Source organism: Nyctereutes procyonoides, unplaced genomic scaffold (assembly GCF_905146905.1).
Source record: "Nyctereutes procyonoides isolate TBG_1078 unplaced genomic scaffold, NYPRO_anot_genome, whole genome shotgun sequence".
NCBI classification, from domain to species: domain Eukaryota; kingdom Metazoa; phylum Chordata; class Mammalia; order Carnivora; family Canidae; genus Nyctereutes; species Nyctereutes procyonoides.
This window is the reverse complement of record NW_026575036.1, coordinates 21,990,620-22,008,797: the sequence shown is the minus strand read 5'-3', so window position 1 is coordinate 22,008,797 and position 18,178 is coordinate 21,990,620. Positions and strand designations below refer to the sequence as shown.

The 18,178-nt window shown below is 38.8% G+C and overlaps 1 protein-coding gene and 1 pseudogene across 3 annotated transcripts in view; one reads left to right on the top strand and one right to left on the bottom strand.

Annotated features, from left to right (window-relative positions):
- Positions 1-18,178, bottom strand: part of TMEM117 (transmembrane protein 117) — a 475,906-nt gene that overhangs the window by 405,731 nt on the left and 51,997 nt on the right. The gene's annotated exons all lie outside the window — the stretch shown is intronic.
- Positions 831-1,348, top strand: LOC129505474 (cilia- and flagella-associated protein 276-like; annotated as a pseudogene).

Sequence of the window (18,178 nt, the reverse complement as noted above, 5' to 3'; positions counted from 1 at the left end):
GTAGGGAATGCTCCATCAGTTACGTCATTCCTAACTTGCCTCTACTTCCAGGGGAGAAGTGACTTACTTGATTGATGATTTTGGAAGAAGAAAATTGGTGTGTGTAGCTTAGCACCTTTTCTCTAGAGATCAAGTGTCTCCTGGAGAGCATCCCCAATTTCTGTTCTGCTCCTCCAGGGGAGGTATGTCAGAACAGTATTGCCTGAATCTGAAGAAGCCCACTTAATTGTGGATTTTAGTATGCAGGAGTTCTCTTGCCTGCAAGATATAAGCCACCTTCTCTGGGACAAAGTCTTTCAGAACAGAGGTAATATTTTGGTCCCATAAACTTCATTTCTGTTTTATGTATGTATGTATGTATGTACGTACGTATTTATTTAAAACTTGTGCAAGGGGGAGAGGTGCTTCTTATTGCTCCTCCCAGAACTTAAAAACATCAGTGATGAGAATAACTGAACATTCCACAGCAAGACAAAATACAACCGTCCAGACACTTTCATGTGTACCAACTTCCATACTCCTGCAAACTACCTAGATTGTTTGAAGTTACAATGAAAAAACTCCAAAGAAATGAGGGAAAGGTAAGGTTAACAAACTAGCATGGTCTGACCAAGAAAACCTCAATGCAAAGGTGATTTCTAGACCAAGTAGGATACAATAATAAGAGAATGTTATGCTAACATAAATTCACCACATTTATCACTCTGTTGTAACGCCTTTGCCTTACAAAATTACACGTTTATGTCATCAAGTATAATTAAGCCAAGACCAGGTGTGCGACTGCACGGGCTTCCCATCCTTCACACCAGCATCTCACTCTGCCTTTTACCATGCCTTTCACCCGAGATCCTTTCCAGCACCCTACGTTGGAAAACGATGATTCCTACCTGGGGAAACTCCGGGCTTCCAAGAAACTGCCATATAAGCACCCAACTCACCTTGCTCAGCAACAGGAACCCTGGAGTCAGCTCAGCTCAACTCCCACAATCACCTCCATGAGGCAGGTTATTTATTTTTTTTGTTTCTGAGATACCAAAGGATGACCTGGTTTTCCGCCTAGCAGCCTTGTACAACCACCACACAGGGACATTCCAGAACAAAAGTGAGATAATTTTACACCAGGAGACCACCCAGGATATCCATGGAATCATCAAGACCCAATTCCCTGGAGAACTTTTACCCCCTCCTCTACCACCTTCCATCACTTCTCGAGCTAACATCAGACACTGGATCAACCCTAAGAAGCAGTCGAGACTATCCACAGCATCCAGGGATCCATAGTGTCCCCTCACATTGCAGCCACCAATGGAGGCTACTCCCGAATGATGGTGGCTTCCTCTCTGCTTAGTGTTGACAGACCCCTGGACTAATTAATCATAGTGGAACATGCTGCCGCCCACCTCCATTAAATAGATTTGTGCTGGAAAAAAAAAATTAAACCAAGACCACAAATAAGGACTATATTTGTCTCCATGTTAATTTCACATCCAGTAGCACTATTTTCCATCCCTATCAGGAAGGCATCAGGAATGCCTAATTTTTTATTATGTCCCTAAGTTCAAACAAAGAATTAGAAATAACTGGAATTCCTAACCAACCCTTAAAGACAATTAAGTTACTGTTCCTATCTCTAAATTTATGTCCCTTCTTATCAAGACAATCCACTGGATACACACTACCCTCTAAGGAGAGACTAGACAAGTGTTGAAAGAGACCAAAGCTTATGAGATATATTTGGTTTTACGGGTTAAATCCAACAAACTCTATTGCACTTTTTTTGATCCTGCTGACAAGAGGTGCTCTAGTGTTGGAAATCTGGAGAAAGAAAGATTTAGAACTATCTACAGTAGAGTTTAGAAAGAAAGGTCATGGTGAACATGAGAGTGGGCATCTGAGGGAATCTGGTAACAACAAAAGGAAAGCGGCCAAACAGAGGTAGAGGTGGAGACACAGCCAATATAGAAGCCAGTGAATGGAAAGAATGACAACGAAGCACAAAGGTGGAACTCATTCATTCAATGAGTATTTGTTATGTGATTCTCCATGCAGAGCCTAACCTTAACTGCTGTTGTGAACATAAGAACTGCTCCTTCTCACAAAGATTTTTATATTTAGCTGGGGAAATGAGATACACAGAAGCAAAAAGCAAGTAACATTTGAACAAAATGTGATTTAACAACTGAGTTGTACAGGAAATTTATTTAATACATGAGAATACAGAAAAGAAAGGAAAATGAATGTGAAAAAGGACTAATGAAAAAATAAAACTTGGGACGCCTGGGTGGCTCAGCGGTTGAGCATCTGCCTTTGGCCCAGGGCATGATCCTGGAGTCCCAGGATCAAGTCCCATATCGGGCTCCTTCCATGGGGCCTGCTTCTCTCTCTGCCTGTGTCTCTGCCTCACTCTCTGAGTCTCTCCTGAATAAATAAAATCTTTAAAAAAGAAAACAATAAAACTTCTACGGATTCCTCATCTTTGCCAAAGTCTTTCACATAAAATCTCATTCACATGTCACAGTAAAAACTAGTTATTATTGTCTTCATTTTGTAGATGAGAAAGTAGGAGCTCAGAGAGTTACACAGTTTGTCCAAAGTCACATATCTGCCAAGTCAGCTATCTAGGATCTAAATCTAGCTCAACCAGATTCCAAATCTTTTTTTCTTTCCACCAAGCCATATTTTTTCTTTTTTTTTTTAAAGTTTTTTTTTTATTTATTCATTCATGAGAGAGAGAGAGAGAGGCAGAGACACAGGCAGAGGGAGAAGCAGGCTCCATGCGGGGAGCCCAATGTGGGACTCAACCCCGGGACTCCAGGATCACACCCTGGGCTGAAGGCAGGTGCTAAACCGCTAAGCCACCAGGGATCCCTCCCTATTTTTTTTTCAATATAAGAAACAATATATAAAGGAAAACAATCACTAAAAAAATGAGCAAAACACATTCATCCACCCATTCATTCAAAAATTTTACTGATTTCCTTCTCTGAGTACATGCATGTTCTTGAGGAAAATGATCAGTGAGAAAATCATGTGCCTACATTTTTTAAGCTTCTAGGCTAGAGGCAGGTAGATAGGGATGGGTGGGTAGATAGATGGACAGCCTAACCAACAAATGTAAATAATACAGAACTCAATAAGAAAAATGCCATAGAAAAAACAGGAAATGCTATAGGGTTCAAATGAGGAAAGAGTACATCATTTTAAGAAAATCGATAAAGGTATTATTAAAAGATGAAAATATGGACAGGTTTATGATATATGAAGCCAACAACGAAGGACAACATGAGAGCAGTGTACATGTGGAAAACCCAGTATAGATCAAGAACTAACAAAAAGCAATAATGTAATTGAAGTGTAAGATACGGGGAGCAGAGTACAGGAACAAAAAGCAGGAAAGTAGGGATCAGACTGTGGAAGACTTCAAATATCTGGCTAAGTATTATACTGAATTTTGAATACACTGAATAATTAGGTTTCCTACCAGAGAAGAGGCACTCTGCGAATTATGCTTCAGAAAGTAAACGTACACCAGGGTGCCTGGGTGACTCAGTTGGTTGAGTGTTCAACTCTTGATCAACATCTCATGAATTGTGGGATCCAGTCCTGTGAAGGGCTCTGTGCTCACCTGGGAGTCTACTTGAAGATTCTCTCCCTCTGCCCCTCCCCCCCACATGCTCTCTCTCTCTCTCTCTTTCTCTCTCTCCCTCTCTCAAATATATAAATCTTTTAAAAAGAAGATAAATTTACACAAATTTATCTACATTTTGAAGAACGAACTTTTAATTGCTGCTGAAATAGCACAATGGAAAGCACCCTAGGTTTAAACTGGCCTGATGAATAAAGGGGAAAAGGGTCACAAAGACATTTAAAGAATAAAATCTATAAAATTTGGTAACTGATAGCCTGTTGAGTATAAGGGAGGAAGAGATCAGGAACAGTTTCAGTGTTTCACATTCAAGAAACTGGTCAATAGTAATGGCAGCAACACAAAAGAGGAAGAAGCAGATTGACTGCTGGGGTGGAAGGATGTTATGGAGGAAAGACTCTGAGGCTGAATCTAGAGTTCCAGTGAAATATCAGAATGGAAAGGTCCTAGAAGACATGGAAATATTATGAATGATATCATGGACCTGAAGAGAGAAACTTGCCTGCATCAGCCCAGGGTTCCTCAGTGAAATCTTGAGAGTAAAGTCAACAAAAAAGAGCATAAAGCAAGAGAAGAAGGGAATAAAGAGGGCTAGAGACACACACTCAGATTTTTTAATGAAAGAAGCGGCCATCTGATGCAGTTCACTTAATACTTTTAGGAAACTGGAAGTTAAAGAATGAATTTAAAAAAAAAAAAAAAGACCAAAAAAGGGCACTTAGGTGGCTCAGTCGGTTAAGTGTCTGCCTTCGGCTCAAGTTATCACCCCAGAGTCCCAGGATCAAGTCCCGCATTGGGCTCCCTGCTTAGTGGGGAGCATGTTCTCCCTCTACACCTCTCTTTACCCCCCTACAGTGCTCTGTCCCTTACTCACACTCTCTCTCTAATAAATAAATTTTTTAAAAAAAACAGAAATACAGGAAATAATGTTCCTTGCAGAAATCCAAAATGAAAATACCAAGCAGAGAAGAGTTAACAGTATCAAATGGTACAAAGGCTAAACAGAATAAAGAAGGAAAGAGAATTTGGTGTATAGGTGGTCAATTGCAACTGAAGAAGTGCTTTCAGAAGCATGATGAGAAAGTTAAAGTGGTTTTGAGTGTTAGGTACTGCAGACAGCAATGGAATTAAGTTGAGAATGCAGGGTAACTCCCAGTGTTTGAAGGCAGGCATAGAGCCAAAGGCAACAAGACCCACTTGTACTAGGCAAGAATCAAATTAGTTTTTTTGTTTGTTTGTTTGTCTGTTTGTTTGTTTTTAAAAAAAAAAAAAAAGGAAAGGAGGGATGCCTAGGTGGCTCCAATTCTTGGTTTTGGCTCAGGTCATGGTCTTGGGGTCTCAGGCTCCTGGGACTGAGCCCCACATAAGGTGCTGTGCTCAGCATGGAGTTTGTTTGATACTCTCTCACCCTCTTCCTCTGCCCCTCCCCCTGCTCATGCTCTAAATAAATAAAATCTTTTATTAAAAGAATTACAAGGAGGAGGAGGAAGAGGGCGAAGAGGAGGAGGAGGAGAAAAGGAATAAAAATGTCAAAGAAAATGCCTAGAGCCCATAAAGCATTTATCTTGAAAAATAAAATCTGAAAAAAAGCTTCCAATTAACTAATGAATTACTAAATTATACAAAACTGCCCAGAAGGATTAACATGGTGAAGGAACCTTTTGTTTAGGCAGCGATTAATTTTCAGGTGAGGTTGGCACTGAAAAACTTTGCTGTTAACCTCTGTAAGAATTTGGCAATAAAAAAAAAAGAATTTGGTAATAAGTTAAAAAAGAAGTTAAGAAAAAAAAAGTGAATACTTTGCGAGAGCTGTTTTGAAAACAAAACCTGTGACAGTTGGTGACATAAAAATCACCACCAACTTTAATCAGACTAGACCAGACAGGGCACACACAAAAAGAGCACCGTTGCTAATTATGGAAGGAAAGAAGGAAGGAAGGAAGGAAGGAAGGAAGGAAGGAAGGAAGGAAGGAAGAAATGTTCAAGCAGAACAATGTCCTTGTACCAGCCATAATCACAGCACAGTGCTGGGAGTCCTACAGCAGCACATAGGCAGTATTTTTGTCAAATAATGTGAGTGTGTCTGACAGTTATGTTGTATCACAGGCTGTGTCCTTGATGATAAGAGTATTCTGGAGGGGGAGAAATAGAAACTGAAGTTTCCCCTATCCTCCGGAGACGAACACTAAGATATCAATCTTACACACTGGTGTGGATGACTCAGTGCCACACACCAGGCAACTCGAATAGAGATCAGAAGAGAAATCTAAATCAACCTCAACCAGGCAACATCTAAAATTATAACCTAAGTCTATACAACTACATGATAGGACAAGGGCATCACTAAGATTGCTCCACCTCCAATACTATATAGGTTTATAAATCCTCATCTTTGCTTTTTTTCCTGATAAGAATCACACGAAACCTAACATTAGAAATAAATTCAAAGATTCGTTTGAAAATTCAGGTAAGAGTTACAAACCTTCCTGGTTTTATGTTAGCCCAGGAACATAAAAAGAAAAAGAAATTAAGTTAACAACCAGGCCCATGTGTTTATGATATGCATCACAAATAAGAGAAAGGGCTCAAGAGGCAGACAACTAAGGTTTGAATCCTGGTTTAACCACTGCCCATTGGGGTGACCTAGAGCCAGCGATGTGGCCCTTCCCTGCGTGGGTGTTTTATCTGCCAAATGAGGGTAGTAATATCACCATGTCATAGGAATGTTGTTAGGATTATGTTGTGATTTATATAAATCACTTACTCAAGTGCCTGACACATATTACTATTATGTGAGTTATTACTATTATTATTTTACCTCCATATCAATAAATCAGATTTGACCTCTGCATGCTACTTATCACATCTACAACTGGGCACAGGAGTTCTTAACTAAAAGGTTTCAGATCATCTGAACATGCACTAGGAAGCTGAGACTCGCTATGGATCTAATTGTCACAGGAGAGGGATGCCTGGATGGCTCAGTGGTTGGGCATCTGCCTTTGGCTCAGGGTGTGATCCTGGAGTCCCAGGATCGAGTCCCACATCGGGCTCCCTGCATGGAGCCTGCTTCTCCCTCTGCCTATGTCTCAGCCTCTCTCTCTTTCTGTGTCTTTCATGAATAAATAAAATATTTTTTTAAATTTATAATAATAATAATAGTCACAGGAGAGAGGGAAGGACCCGAGGGAGGAGCAGCAGTTGGGGGCGGGCTCTAATATTAAGCTGGTAACATCAGAGAAGACATTTAGATCTACTTCAGGCCAACAAAAAATCAGAAAGAGCCAGAGGCTCTGTCAGTAAATCTACCTGGCTTATGGGTTAGCTCCTTCAATGCTGGGAATAGATAGGTCCAGTAATGGAATAGAAAAGTTTCAAAAAAAAAAAAAAAGAAAAGAAAAGAAAGAAAGAAAGAAAGAAAGAAAGAAAGAAAGAAAGAAAGAAAAAAGAAAAAAAGAAGAAACGAAAAGTTGCAAGAGACAATTGTTTATTTTTATAGCCCCAGGAACTGGAAAGATCTCAAGTGCCATCTACATCCAGCAGTTGCATATTCTAGTAGCAGTAACACAATGATAGTTGACTATATTTGTCTTTCTGACACTGTAGAAAGATTTACAGACTAAGATGTTCATGAAAGCGATGTAGACAGTACAATAAAGGCAGCACCCTATGAACACCCTAAATGTTTAACCAAATATCTTGGTACAATAAAGTGATAAAATCATGCAGCCATTAAGATGTATTTATAAATGAGACCTAATGACCTGGAGGGGGTGGAATCATAATAACCGCTGATAGAGACCATAAGTTCATGTTTTATAAATATATATTTATATGAAAACATCAAAATATGAGCAGTAGTGGTCTCGAGATAGTGGGATGACACGGGAATTTTTTCTTTTTTGAACCTCACCACATTTTCTCTACTCTACACAACATTCTTGTCTTAGCTTCATCATTAAGCAGTGTTTTTTAAGAAAACAAAGAGGTTGGCATGAAGTCACTGAAATCATTCGGCAGTGGAGAGCAAAGGGTTGGAACTGGGAATCCCTCCCCTCTCTCCCTTGCACTTTTCTCCCTCCGATCTCCCCCTCTTGTAATGGCCACAGAGACCAGCATTATCAGGTTGCTCATCATACTACCTGGGGAGAAGGAATGAGTTAGCAGTGGCTATGAACTTACCCTCCCCTTCTTTTTTACCCATTCCTCACTCTCTTCCTGCTATGATTGACCATAATGGCCACAGCAGTCTTTTCTGGATCAAACAGGAGAGTTTAGTTAGCATAGAGTTGGGGAAGAAACGTCTGCAGTAGCAACAGTGAAATGTGGTCATCTCCTCCCATCTTAAAGAAAAATCTTTCCTTACCCTCACCTCCTCCTGGATATGAGGACACCATATACTCAGTAAACACTACTGGATTTTTCTTCCCTTCTCTCCTTCTTTCTCCAATGACAGGAACTGTATCTGTTTTGTTCTCCACTAAATTCCTAGCACAGTGCTTGGCACACAGTAGGAGCTCTACAGTTGTTTGTGAAATGAAGGGATTAGTTCATCCAATCACCACATAAGACTTAGAGCACAGATAAGGAGGAATAAAACGTGGCCACCATCTAGAGGGAGAATGAGGAGGGGTCACGGGCAGGATGATATTTAGGGGACCTGCAGGTCGAGGAGGGGGAGTGAGCACTGATAGAGAGGAGCAAAACTGGAGCAGAAGAGCAAGTTTACTAACTCCATTTGTTCTGCATGGATAAATGTTCCTAGCAGCTAGCCCTCCAAACCCATCTTCTCCCCAACACCCGCCCCCCACCACGTCCCCCACTCCCTCACACACTGCTTGCACATCAGGCTGTAGGATCAGAGCTTCAAAGAAAAATTGACTGAATTTGGCCAAAGCCTCCTGTGATCCTTTGTCTACGCTAGACTACACCAGAGAAAATAAGGAAAGGATAAAGCATTTCTGCCTTTTACATCTTGGATTATTGATACTTTACATCCCCAAAACATATGGGAGACTTCTGATTACCAAAATACATTAACATAAATGGAAAAGCCCATGATACCTTTTGTCCCACTTGACACGATACATTTCATATTCGGTCACTTGTAACATTGCTACTCTCAACTGTGTGTCTCTAAACAAATAATTGTTTTTCTCTCGTCATGACGAAGTAAACAAAGTGCTTAATTAAAAGGAGATGCCAACATTTCCTTTACTGTCTTACTAAAGTGTATTGTGTGATTCTGTGCCTTGCATAAATCCAATTTGTATCGATTTTCTAGAAAGAATATAGTGAGAGCTATAATGGCAACATGTCACACAGTGGCAATCATTGGAATGACTCATAAACCCGGAGAACACTTGGATGTTAGCTTTAAACAGAGTGACTTGCACAGAATCAGATTTACCGCCACTTGCTTCTCCTTATCCCTGTATCTAGCTCCCCTGCAAATGTCTTTCAGATAGCCCCAGTCTTCTATCAAAATACTGTTAGCTCCCTTCCCTTCCATTCCGGTACAGTTAGTTTCTTTATATCACAATGTGACAGGACGGATACCTAAACACAAATTTTATTAACCTATGTGAATATGTGGACAGTAACAATTTTAAAATAGGACCATTAAGCAATATGACTTTTTTAACACTACACATTGTTTCACATGATCAATATTTATGGAATATAATGTGCTTTCTTGTGGTGGAGGAAAAATCAGATCTGGACACTGAACTCAAGGATTTAAAGTGTAGCAGATATGCCTTTCAAGTCAGGTTTGCTAACCGGAGCCCAAGAACCCACAGAAAGTCCATGAACGAGCTTTCAGGGACCTATAAATCTCTTAAAGTGAATGTGATGGGTTATATGTTGGTATGTGCATTTGGCACGGTCGGATGTTTAATAGACATCAAATTCTCAGAAGGACTGTTGGCCTCAATGAGGTTAAGAACCATTGAGTTGGAGCTTATATAAAGTATTTCATTTCTCAAAATATTTCTAGTTGCTCAAAACATTTTTTGAGCTTTTCCTTTGGAATGTTTCAAAGCCTAGGACACTTTTTGTGAATAATCTCAATAATGACAAGTCGTCTTTGGAGGAGAGCCCTCAATTTAAAAGTCATCCAAAAACATGGTAGAAAAATATGATAGAAAGATGCTTAAACTGTGAAGTTTATTTGGGTTGAAATAAACATAAATATAAAATAATAAGACTAATTTTCTTGGGGGACATAAAATATATTAAAGCCTCTTCATTAATTGAAAATCATGTGGAAAAGCATAATTATTACACCAGTATCTTAAGGATAATATTAACCAAAGTGGGAGGGAAAAATCACAATTTTCCTCATTCATTAAATTTTGCAGAGAAAGCTTTGAAATGGCTGCTGTAGTTGAAAGGCATCAGATGATTTTCTTAGCACTCAAGCTAGAATACTTGAAGATTCCTTGCTCATTCTTTTATCTCCAACAGGCAGGCACTGAGTTTCTAAGGCACATGATGGAGGGTTGGTGGGCAGTTCTGATGGGAAATGGAGAGCAGAAGATAATCTCCTTTCTTTTCCTAGCAAACCCCATGAATCAAGAATTACTTCCTTTACATTTTCCCCATTACGTCACATTAACTGTTAATCAATTTGCATATATTTTATAAACCACGTGTAATTTTAAATTCTCTTTTATTTGCATGTGTAAAAAGGATAATGTCAGAGAACTGTATCTCTGGGCTCTTTGATTTGTACCATACATGTGTTAGAAATAACCTGAAGTGTCCAAATTAGAGAAGAATGAAGACTAATTTGCTCATTTATTTTAGGAAGATTATTTAGGCCTAGGGCAACAACTTCTTTTTCCATGAACTCCTAGATCCGGCTCTGGCAAATTTTAGATGAATGGAATTGTTTTTAAAAAGATGGTAGGGGCAGCCTGGGTGGCTCAGCAGTTTAGCGCCCCCTTCAGCCCAGGGTATGATCCTGGAGACCCCGGATGGAGTCCCATGTCAGGCTCCCTGCATGGAGCCTGCTTCTCCCTCAACCTAGGTCTCTGCTTCTCTTTCTCTCTATGTCTCTCATGAATAAATAAATAAAATCTTAAAAAAAAAAAAGATGGTAGAATGGAAACTCCATGAGGCCAGAGATTTTTGTTTATTCTCAGCACTTATAAGAGTACCAGGTACATTTAGAAGACCAGAAATCTCAAGGACAAAACACACACTCAAAGACCTTTTAATACGCAAATGTTGGTGCAAATGTTATTTTGGAATGAAGAAAATGGAACAGTAAGGGATTAAACTGCTCAGTATAATGATGTGAAGAAGTTGTTTTTCTTGGCTATAGAGAATAGTCAGAGAATTGTTTTTAATTTCTCTTTCAGATAGATAGAAGGTGGGAGTGGGAAAGCCAAGACACTCACCTGGGTGATAAATAATCAGTTGGAACAACAGAGCTTGCAGGGACCTCAGAAGAAAGACTCCACTATGAAATGGATGTTGAAGACTTTAACAACTGTGCTAGAGGCCATCTAATGCCTTCATGTAACCTTCAGGCCATAAGTTGAGTGTAGTTGAACATATATATGCAGAATTGAACTGAAATGCAAACATTTTCTTGGACTGGATAAAAAAATTTTTTCAGGTTCTAGAGACTCAGGAGCAACCCAAAGATCAGATCTATGTCAACAGAACTCCATGGTTCGAACTCCCGTCGGCTCTGCCACTTGGATTAGGAAAAACCAATCTAGTCATGAATTTTTCCCTAATTTCAATGCTCACTCCACTCAAATATGAAAGGAACCGTTCACAAAGCTTTTAAGAAACAACTGTTCACATTCAAAATGGTACAAGTACTAAGAGATTCCTACTTGAAAGATGAAGATACAATTTAAATCACTAATATCAGGAAGGATTTTATTTTAGTTTTTAAAGATTTTATTTATTTATTCATGAGAGACACAGAATGAGAGAGAGAGAAAGAGGCAGAGACACAGGCAGAGGGAAAGGCAGGCTCGCTGCAGGGAGACCGATGTGGGACTCAATCCCCGGGCTCCAGGATTATGCCCTGAGCCAAAGGCAGACACTCAACTGCTGGCCACGCAGGCATCCCTCAGGAAGGATTTTAAAAGTAAAAATGTGTTAAATAAAATTTCTTTTGGTGAACTACTTAGAGATTCTGGTTTATCTAATTACTTTGAAAAGATAAAAAAAAAAAGAACATTCTTTAGAGTCTGTGAAGATGCCAAGTTTCTAAAGCAAACTGATCTTAGCAAAACTAAAATGCTTATTTTCTGAAATTATACTATCTGGCAAAATGACCACGTTTTCATTTAGATAGGAAAAAATACTCTGAATGCACGATCATTAAATATGATAGTGACAAAAGTCAAAGAATTGGGCTTTGTTTCATTTTGTGGAAGAAAAAGTTAAGCCATCAGAATGATGGTATTTGAGTACATAAAGGAGTCATTGAGGCAGAATTAAACACTCTTGGTGAGAGGAAGATTAGAAAGGACAGGATTCCTGTTCTAGGAGGTCAGATAACTAGATAACCATAGGTAGGCATATAAATGGCCCAGGCTGAGGTGACCTGCCAGATAAAGAGTGTTGCCTGCATTGAGTAATCTCCAAGAAAAAGAGCCACTCGCTGGCAGAAACTTTTTTTTTTAAGTTATTGTCACTTTTTTTTTTAAGATTTTTATTTATCTATTCATGAGAGACACAAAGAGAGAGAGAGAGGCAGAGTCACAGGCAGAGGGAGAAGCAGGCTCCTCCCAGGGAGCCCGAGTGGGACTCTCTCCCAGGACCCAGGGATCATGCCCTGAGCTGAAGGCAGATGCTCAACCACTGAGCCACCCAGGCATCCCAGAAACTTTTTAAGGGCAGTTATATCAGACATTTTTATCTTTTTCTCTAATGTCCAGGTTCCCATAAAGTCCACATCTCAGGCTATAAATGTTCCCTAATCACAACCTCTTCATCTTGTCTTTATCTAAAAAAGAACTAGACAACTTCAATGGATTATAGTTTTCAAATAAGATGATGAATTTTAAATGAGATTGGATACAGATTATTAATGTAACACACGAGAATCATTCTAATAAAATCTTATGCTGCACTGATATTCCCATTTCAGAAAACTGGGACGACACATTCTGACGTCTTTTCAGCTAATTTGTATTTTTCTCTATCCCATAGTCAATAGTTCTCTCTTGTACTCAATTGACCTCATGTCCTGAACACTCAATGCCTTAGAAAAGTTATTAAAACATCAGCAAAAGCAGTCATTAATAATGCTTAGTGACCTTTTCCTATCCAGCACTAGAGGAACCAGATTTTTTTTTTCATAATTTCATGGTATCCACTTTCCTTGACTTGTAGCCAAAAAATACAATACTTATTCTGAAAAGGACCTGCCAAGTAGCACCAAGGGAGGACTGATAAATATTTTATTCTGGTTCTAAATGTAACTGGAGTCCACAAAATCAAGTAAATTTCAGGAGACTTGAATACTGGCAAGAATAAAGTTACTAATGTCATAGTTTTAAAATTCCATCAATACCTCATGAATTTCCCAGAAAAGATCAACCATAAAATAAAGATTTTCAATCCTTTGCTCTGCAATTTAGTAGAAATAATTTATTTGTAGTATTTGTTTTTCTATTTAAAAGGACTTCTGTGCATTTCTTTGCTAAGCTACTGCTGGGTTTTAATCATTTATCCAGTTTTTCACAATAATGTTGAAACTTTATTTCCCAAAGTGCAAGCTACTATTTTCATTTAATGTCATTTGAGTAATTAAGGTTTGTTCTCTAATTTATCGATTTAATGAAGTGTTAAATAGCACTAAATCTAGGCCTGGCTCCTCTGCGTCACCATATATCCCTCTAACTTCTGAAACATTGATAATCACCTTTGGGTGACACTACTGTGATCTGTCTTCAATATCCTCCTACCCCCACACCTTCTTTCTCCACAGTGGAAGCCACTTAATCTCTCCTGGATATCCAGTCTTATCATGGGCTTCAGACCAATAGCATCCTCATGAGAATGGAACTTTAGCTCAATATGGAGCACTCAGATAGCAAGTCAACCTTGTTATTAGTCCAACTCTGATAACTGACTCTTTGGCAAAGTTTTAACTACCAGGCTTCAGCCTTGTTCCTGAAATCAAGTTTCAGTTGATCCTCTAGATGTGGTTAACTGGGTCCCTTGCTCACTTCCTTCTGTACCTGAGTCTCTGTCCTGATGAAACCATCACATTTGTTCTCTGTATACCAGAGAGTACCTTCCTGAATGGATTTACCTCCCTATATCTATGGTTCCTCCTGGTCCCACAGCCCAGCCCAGCCTCTACCTCCTCTACTCAAGGGCACATCTACTTCCAATTTCCAGATTGGATTCAATAAATTATATGATGGGAAACCATATAGTCTTTACAAGTTATGTTACCTTATAATACTTAACAAAATGGGAAGAATCCAAAAACAAAATTGTGTTCTGATTAGTCAAAAGTTGTGGAATGGCAGACAATACTAATTTTCATTTTTGTATCTTTCTCTCGACCACTGTCTCTCTCCATCTCTATCTCTATTTTTCCCTTTGGTTCTATGCTTTCCAAACATTCTATACTAAGCATGCATTGCCTTTTAAATAACCTTAAGAAAAGAATTGGGATGAAAATAATTTTAAAGCATGAGGGTACCTTCAAATATAATAAAGGATCTGATTGATTACTCTTCTAATGTCTTAATTAATCAACAGGGATGATATCTCAAAAGAGATGTGCTTAATGCTACAATTTCTTAATCTCCCTCTGTGTGGCGCCTGTTCCTATCCTCAGAACACTGCCCCAAGCAGATCTGAACTGAATCTTAATGAAAAAGCAAGTAAACAAGTGAATATACCAAAAACACTGCATCTAATTACCCCCTATTCAAATGCACTATGCTGTGTTAATCTCCAGCTGTCTAGTTCCACCAGAAGATTTTTATTGCAGTCAGAAAAATCAGACACTTTGAAAGTAGACTGAGAAAATTATAGGTGGGCTCCAAATTGCAAAATACAAATTCATCTTCAACTCGTACCCAGTTTGACAAGAAAAGATCAGTATAAACACTTCCTGAATGCTTGCCAATTTTGACCAGCTTTATACTAATATACCTATAAGGATAAAATGAGTATATAGGAATCTTTATGACAAACCTCTTCAGAGATAAAAGCAGTTTTGTACAAGGTCATATATCTACGTAATGGCATATCCAGCTCTGTCTCTGGAGCTCATTTTCTTTCTAAAACATTCCTTAGGACTAAGGATTCTGCTAATTCAATATAGGACAATTAAAAAGAATGTATGTAAAGTACCTTGCACTGTGCTGGGCATTGAGCAAGTGGTCAATAATAGTAGTTCTTTTTACAGTTGCTCAAAGTTAGTGGTTGTTATATACTCTCACTTCAAAAAGAATTAAATGTGGGGCAAATACACCTAAAATGAATTTCAAACATTTTCCATTAATTGAATTAGCTTATTAAGAAAATACAAAACTCTGTTTCCCACATAATTCCAGTATGCTGAATTCATGATATGGTAAATTCCTATTTATCCAGAATGATCAAGAAATAAGGCTGCTTAGCATTGCTACTTTTAAATGTATGTGTAGACTACCAATGTTTTACACTGCACACAGTAAAATCCCCTAACATATACTGAAAATAAGTTTATCTCTTTGATAGTCCAGAGGACATTTTCAGAATCTTTCACGAATTATGATCATAAATCTCCACTGTGGTCTAGACTGAGAACCCATCGATAAAGATATCCAATAAACTGTGCTCTAGGTAACCCAACTTTTACTTCATGCCTTACAAGCCTCCTTGTTCTTGGATGCCTTCAGTCAGAGCAAAGGGAAGTATTTTAGATTATTTAATTAAACACTATCAGGACCAGACTTCAAGCAATAGGATTTTAAACAAAACAGCATAAACCTCAGCTGCTCTCATATGGTTGAAGTAGAACTGATATGGAATTCTCAACGGTCTAAAAAATTCTTGTGTGAGGGCAGGGGCTTCATTCTCAAGATCTTTTTGATCTTGCCACAATGCTTGATTATCTTGTATATCATATATATGTGACAGCTACCCACTGGCCAATAGTGCCCCATGCCAGGCGGAAGCTGACTGCTATCTTCTTTGGCTAGTATAAGAATCTGGATGTTCTGAAATCAGTCAGATAGGTTACTTTTCCAACTACTTTTAAGGCCACTTTCGTCTTAAAGCCAATCCTACTTTCTGTAGATCTCGTCAGACTCTCTATTGCAAATGCTAACAAATCAGTTCAGGAGTTGAATTTCAAGAAAAGTGTTATGTAAGAGAAGCAGTCTCAGAGTACAACTAACCACTGTGCTGGACACTGTGAAGTAAGTCATCCAACACCAACATCACATGGTGCTCTCGCCCACAGAAAACTGTTTAAGGGGACACTGCATTAGGCCAACAAGATCAACTCACTCCTAGGACTCTGGAGTCACTATTTTCCTGCACCCTAGGTATCTAAAAAGGATTACAGATGAGAACTAGGAGGCAACTAGGACCAAAGACACCCTTTCAGAGTCTACCTGATGAATCTCATTTCGAATTTTTCTCCTGTGTAGCCTCGTCTCCTTGTACACAGATCAATATGGTTGCCTGACTCAAAAGCAAATTATAGGACAAAACAAAACAAAAAAACACCACAAACTGAAATTTCCCTGTCTTAACACAAATTCGTTTGACAATCTGACAAGCCATGGGTCATGTGCGCATTCCGTAAGTCACAGGGCATAATCATGGCCGCCAAGGCCTTCAGCAGAGGCCACAGATTGCGACAAAATTCCAAAAGGGTGTGTAAGAGGGGTGGTCAGCAAAAAAGAAAAAAAAAAAAGTTTGTTTCAAGCAACCTGGAAGTGCCTATTATAATTTAATCAGCATTTCAAAATGCAGAGCCTATATCTGCCTATATCTTACTAGTTACTAGTAAGCCTGTATCTTACTAGTTACTATACACTGAACCTAAATTTTTGTTTTTTCCTAAATGTCAGCAGAGTAGGAGACCAAAGAAGTTGAGGACAACCACATAATTACTAACTATGAACAATATGAAAACTACCCTATAAAAGTGATAAGATGGGATGCCTGGGTGGCTCAGTGTTAGAGCATCTGCCTTTGGTTCAGGGCGTGGTCCTGAGTCCCGGGATCGAGTCTCACGTCAGGCTCCCTGCATGGAGTCTGCTTCTCCCTCTGCCTATGTCTCTGCCTCTCTCTATATATCTCTCTCATGAATAAATAAATAAAATCTTTTTTAAAAAGTGGTAAGATGACCAGAGGGAATAGAAATGCACTCATGGGGGGGGGGATGGTTTTGCAGACCTCCAAAAATGAGTAGGATTTCAACAAGAAATGAGAAAAAAAGAGGGACAGGGATCATACCCTACCTAGAAGACACCATCTCTGCTGCTAGGCTGAGAGTAAAAAATATTCTCCATTCACCTTTGTATCTCCAGTGCCTAGTATAGTAGCAGCCACAAAGCAGCACCTCAATCAATATTAATATTTTCACACTAAATATTAATAAGTATAAATAAGGGGAAATATCAGCAAAATTATGAGAAAGTTTGGGGTCTGTCCATAAGACAAGTATATCTAATACTTGAAGAGTAGTAAGAGGTATAAATGGAAAGGGTAAGTTTATGACCATATTAGGTAGGGTACTGGTCATAAACTAAGCACTGGATCTCAACATGGTATAGGCAGTATTACTGCTTTGGAAATAAAGAGACTAAATTATAGGTCCAGATCTGCCAAAAGCTCCCTCGATCATTCCTCATCTGTCACATGAAGCTGGCAAATTCTCTCCACACATCTCAGACAGCTGCTATGAGAATCAAATTTTAAAACATATGTTAAAGATGGTGTTATTAATTTTTGTATCCCCCACAGCATGCCTCAAAGAACTTTCCTCAGTAAATATTTCACAACTTTAATTTCTCTGTATACTGTGAAACTATTCAAATGGAAGAAATGTTCAATCCCTACAATTAATCAATCTGTTGAATTTAGTAGATAGTCCCTAATGATTTGTTGCACTGATGTTTTCATCTTAGCATATATTCCCTTTAAACATTTTTAAACATTGTCATGTAAATTATATTCAAGAAGGGGGAGGCATTGAAAATCTACGACATATAAGAGAACCAATTAGAAACAAGGGATACAAAGATGAACCACCCACCATGCCTTCCCTCAAAGAATCTAATATGGGATAGGAGGCATCTATATAAATACGTGTAATACCAAGGAACACCGTGAAAATGGAAATTTGAGTAAAGTACTCTGATGTGATAGCTGTCTCCAAGATGGTTGCCATTAGTTTCTTTTCTCCATGTGTGCCTCTGCCATTCTCTTGGCAAAGAATAAAGCCTTTTCTCTCACTCCCTTGAATCTGGGCTGGCCTGTGAATTCAATGACCAACAGAATATGATGAAAGTGATAGTGTGCCAGTTCCACACCTAA